This window comes from Suncus etruscus, chromosome X (genome assembly GCF_024139225.1).
Source record: "Suncus etruscus isolate mSunEtr1 chromosome X, mSunEtr1.pri.cur, whole genome shotgun sequence".
NCBI lineage: Eukaryota > Metazoa > Chordata > Mammalia > Eulipotyphla > Soricidae > Suncus > Suncus etruscus.
Window position 1 is genome coordinate 90,071,101 of NC_064868.1, and position 5,524 is coordinate 90,076,624.

At 41.4% G+C, this 5,524-nt stretch overlaps 1 non-coding gene and 1 pseudogene across 1 annotated transcript; both read left to right on the forward strand.

Annotated features, from left to right (window-relative positions):
• The first annotated feature begins 690 nt into the window (after window positions 1-690).
• Window positions 691-794, forward strand: LOC126000314 (U6 spliceosomal RNA). Its single transcript, XR_007492664.1, has one exon. It is a non-coding gene; the product is annotated as a U6 spliceosomal RNA (small nuclear RNA).
• Window positions 795-3,454: 2,660 nt separating this feature from the next.
• LOC125999464 (inositol monophosphatase 2-like) lies at window positions 3,455-5,215 on the forward strand (annotated as a pseudogene).
• The last annotated feature ends 309 nt before the right edge of the window (window positions 5,216-5,524 follow it).

The window sequence follows — 5,524 nt, forward strand, 5'->3', positions numbered from 1 at the left end:
TCTCTTTAACAAAACTCTCCCCATGAACTTGACAAATGCCCATACTTGAGAGTCCAATGCCATTCAAAACCTCAGATCAAAATCAACATTAAGTATTATCTTCTAGTGTCAGAGCAATCAGTAGGGCATTTGCCTTGCATGCGGCCAACCCCGGATGGACTCTGGTTTGTTTCCCAGATTTTCATATGGTCCCAGAGCCTGCCAGGAGTGACATCTGAATGCAGAGTCAGGAGTGGCCCCTGAGCACCACCGGGTGAGACCCTAAAACCAAAATAAAAATGTCTTCTAGGAAACATAACAACATTTGAAATGATCCTAAAGGAAACTAAGATTGCTTTACATTTCATCACGCAAATAGGAGCCCTAAGATGCTTTTCACTGGATGCCCATTTGCCTGCTCTCCACTACTTAGAACACTGACTGCTGCTTTCAATTTATTCCTTGTTTCCTTTTCTCAGGCCTCTTTCTCTTCTTCAATATGGGTCTTGAGTTAAGAATAGGCGGTTACACATCATCACTATTACAGATCTGGAAAAATCACTCCATGACCATGCTAAATTTTATCCAGAAAAGGGATACTCTTAGTAATCTTTGGTGCTGGGATTTCTGCAAAGAATTTGTTTGAAGCCATATTTTTGCCTGAGATTTTACAAAGGAGAGATTGCCAAACATGACAGAAAATGTAATGTTATGCTCACTTAGGCAGCACAAATACTAAAATTGGAACGATACAGAGATGAGCATGGCCCCTGCGCAAGGATGACACGCAAATTCCTGAAGCGTTCCATATTTTAAAAAAAGAAAAAAGAAAATGTAATGTCAATACCATATCATGAATTTCAAAAATATCTCTTTGGGAATTCCTCAACAATCCACACAGGGGAAGAAGAGTCCACAGCAGGCCTTCTGAGGAAGCCCGTGGGAATTATTTCAGTTCTCCACACCAGGGAAATAAAAGAAATATGACCCAGAAGCACCTCAGAATATAAAGCTAGCATGTCAGGTGAAAAAAAAATTTCTAATTCCTTGGAATAATCAATATTGATGGAGGGGAACTTGCAGAAAAAATAAAAGGCTTCATGGTTTAGAATATGCACAGAACATTCTAAAACAATCATAATTTTTTTGTTTTTGTTTTTTTTTGGGAGGGGGTAGTTCCACACCCAGAGGCGCTTAGGTGTTACTCTTGAATCTCTGCTCAGAAATTGCTCAGAAATCTCTCTTGGCAGGCACCGAACACCATATGGAATGCCAGGATTCAAACTACTACTGGTCCTGGGTCAGCAGCTTCCAAGGCAAACACCCTACCACTGTGCTATCTCTCCGGCCCCACAATCATAATATTTAAGACTAGAATAATAAGTGATGTGGTGATGAGCATTGCAAAGAGTCTATGACATTCAGATGCTTTTTCCAAGGATCTCTGTGGGTAGAGACATTAGAAGATATAGGTTGGTAAAATCAAATAGTAAATTAATGATTTAAAATATTCATTAAGTCATCATAATGAGCACTGTATTATGAGTCCAATGGAAAGTACTTCTCTGGCACCAACTTGTGCCAGGGTAGGTTCATATGACACCCTGACAATGAAGAAACAGCAACAACTTGATCTAAGGGCAGGTTGCCCTACCTCACCACCTAATGGTGATATAAAATTAGAAGACACTCCATCTTAGGATCTGTGCAAAAACCAAGATCACTAATTACAGAAGTCTGACTGCAACAAGTGCAACTGAGCAGAACTTTTCCTGGGACCATAAAGACTATCCTAGACTTAGTCTTAGGATCTGTGCAAAAACCAAAATCTCTCATTACAGAAGACTGACTTTGACAACCATGACTGAACAGAATGTTTCCTGGCACCATTAAGAAAGACCTTGGGTTTTCACAATGAACATTTCCAGAGCCTATAGTTGGTCTCATGGTAGTATGCTTCAAGGTTGGAGGAACCCTGTATCTCTTAGGCCAAGGGAATTTCCTTTCTAATGTCCCCAATATTTACTGTGTCTATGTATGCAAAATAAATTCTTGCCACATCAGCCCCCTTTTATACTTTTTGTTTATTTTTCTTTTTCCTTCTTTAATTTAATTTATATTTATTGCTTCTAGACAGGGTCTCCAATCTGCTTAAATAGAAGCATAGAACATGAGTCCTCTTGTTTTGACTAATATTTCTATGTCTTATTACAAATTTAGGGGAAAAAAGTGGATGGTACCCAGGGGCCAAGTGGTCTCAAGAGCATTGAGTGGAAATAAAAAAATGGTTAGAACTAAATACCCAAACCAAAGTCAAAGACAATAGAATAAAGAGGCCCAAACTACACAAAAGGGACCTGTTACACTAGCAGTCCAGAGGGCTAAGGTAGAGACATGTGATGCATGCTGGGAACAATGGCGGAGGAAGGTCAACACTGGTGGTGGGAATTTCCCTAATTCACTTAATCTTAAATATAACTGTGAAAGACTTGTAATAAACATTGTTATTCAATTAAAGTTTTTAATAAGTAGTGAATGTAATAATATTTCAAGTTAAAGTCCACTACCAAGCAGTCTCATTTATATGGGGTGGAGATATAAAAACATTCTCAGGCAAAACATCTGTAATAACAAAATAAGCTTTGAATGAACTACTGAAAGGAAACATATAAAGCAAATAACCAATTTTATATGCCTCAAACTTACATAGAAAAATGGCAACACAGCCCTTTATGTCAATAAATCCTTGAATGGTAATGGGTAAAATTCTCACTTTGGAAGGCATAAAGTGGTGAAATTGTTGTGAAATTAAGCCACCTATTTAATATTGCTTGCAAGAAACACATCTAAAATCTTAGGATAGACATGGATTCAGAGTAAAAGAATGGAAAGCAATTATACAGGATACTAGGGTAAAATAGCTGGGACAACCATATCAGACTAGATTATATCAGATCAAATTGCATTCAACCTAAATAAAGTATTTAGAGGAGATAAAAGACCTATACAAGGAAAACTACAAACCTGCTTCAATAAATAAAAGAGGACAGAAGAAAATGGAGATATATATACCCTGCTTATGGGTTGAGAGGGTTAACATCATTAAAATGGCAATACTCCCCAAAGCATTGTACAGATTTAATGCAATACCTATAAGGATACCTATAAAATTTCTAAAAGAAGTGGATCAAAAACTCTTGAAATTTATTTGGAACAATAAATTAACCGGATTATTGGTGCAGCTCTCCCCCCACATGGCCCATTGCCTACTGTTAGCCCTTCCCATAGACATAACTGTAGGGCCAGTGGAGAAGGAATCAGAGTGGCTGCAGGAAGAAGGGAGAGTAAAATATCTGCTTTTGTAGGTAGCTCCCAGGAGCCTGGTCAGGAGGACTAGAGATGGTGGGGCCCAAGGAGGCCACGATGAAGCAGAGCAACAAGGACTAGGCTATGCTTGCCAAGGGCCCCTGCAGAGATGCAGCTGGCACTGTGAACTGGACAGATCATCAGAAAAGCACTTTCTTTTTTTTTTTTTGTTTTTGGGCCACACCCGGTGGTGCTCAGGGGTTACTCCTGGCTGTCTGCTCAGAAATAGCTCCTGGCAGACACGGGGGACCATATGGGACACCAGGATTCAAAACCAACCACCTTTGGTCCTGGATTGGCTGCTTGCAAGGCAAACAGCACTTTCTGAGAAAAAAAATGACTCTACAAAAACATCTGCTGCAGGCCTCGTGAAAGAAACGTATCACATCTTTGAAGACGTAATTATTTCTGAGCTACAGAATGTTTCCTTCGCACAGATTCATTGCAGAAGCAGCTGTGGCCATAGGGGCCAAATGCATACTCACCCTCAGCCCCACCAGATTGTAGACCCCATATATGGCACCTGCAACTTTGTGCACAGATTCACAACTTTGGTAGTGAGAGTTGGATTTGCAGTGAACCAAGAGCTTGAATTTGGAGTGATTTACCACTGCACTGAGGAACAAGGGCCAGAGGAGTCAAGGGGACTTCTGCAATGGCCAGCGACTCCTGGTGTTCAGGGAGACATATCTCTCAAAGGCCCTGATTCTAATAAAAATTGGTCCCAAGAATGGTCCTACACCTATATTCATCGCAGAGCTATTTACAATAGTTAGACTCTGGAAACAACCAAGATGCCCTTCAACAGATGAAAGGCTAAAGAAACTGTGTTACATATGTACAATAGAATATTATTCAGCCATCAGGAGAGATGAAGTCATGAAATTTTCCTATGCATGAATGTACATGGAATCTATTATGCTGAGTGAAATAAGTCAAAGAGAGAGAGAGAGAGAGAGAGAGAGAGAGAGAGAGAGAGAGAGAGACGGAGAATGGTCTCACTCATCTATGGGTTTTAAGAAAAATAAGACATTGAAATAATTTCCAGAGATGAGGGCCAGAAGGACCGGCTCAAGATATGAAGCTCGCCATGAAGAGTGGTGAGTGCAGTTAGAGAAATAACTACACTGAGAACTATTTTAACAATGTCAGTGAGTGAGGGATGTAGAAAGCCTGTCTCGAATACAGGCGGGGGGGAGGGTAGGGAAGAGATGGGGGCATTGGTGATGGGAAGGTTGCACAGTGAAAGGGGTGTTCTTGTTATGACTAAAACTTAACTACTATTATATTTGTAATCATGGTGTTTAAATTAAAAAGTAGTAAACAAAAGAATGACCCTACAACACAAACTGTTCCTGAGTAATATAAAACTGTTACTCCATGCCAACGCACATGGGGTCCTAGTGATCAGCAGCTCCACCTTGGTGGTCTGCCTTCTTTATTTTGTTAAACTTTATTTATTTATTGGTTTTTGGGCCACACCCAGCGATGCTAAAGGCTCATTCCTGGCTCTGCTTTCAGAATTTGCCCCTGGCAGGCTGGGGAACCATATGGAATGCAGGGAATCAAACCAGGTTTCTCCTGAGTTGCTGCATGCAAGGCAAATGCCCCACCGCTGTGCTGTCTCTCAGGCCCCATGACCCTCTGCCTTCTGAACTCAGGGCCTCCAATGCCTATTATCAGTTTGACTGCACTGCTGGGACCTGGCTGCCACCACCATCATTATTAGAGAAGCAGGTGGCATCATGATAGACACTTCAGGTGGACCCCTCGACCTCATGTCCTGCAGAGTGGTGGTAGCTGGCACCCAGGAATTGGCCTCTCATAGGCCCTGCAGTCAATTCACTATGGGCAAGACGATAATCAGTGATAGGGAACAGGACCAGGACAGATTGCTCAGGGCTGAGGGGCCCTTCCTGAGCTGACAGGAGGTGCTCTGAACAGCACCCTGCATCACCCCCTTCACCACATTGCAGTGCAGAGCACTCCTGTGTGCTGCTCTATTTAACATGGCTTCTTTCTCCATGATTTGCTCTCTGTAATCTCACATAATATTTGGAGTATGCAATCTCTGTCTACATACATACACACAAATGCACACACTTCTTTCACCACAAGGTAATACTCAGGTAATATGGCTTTAGAACTGCTGAGGAAGCAGACTGTTAGCCCTCTCCAA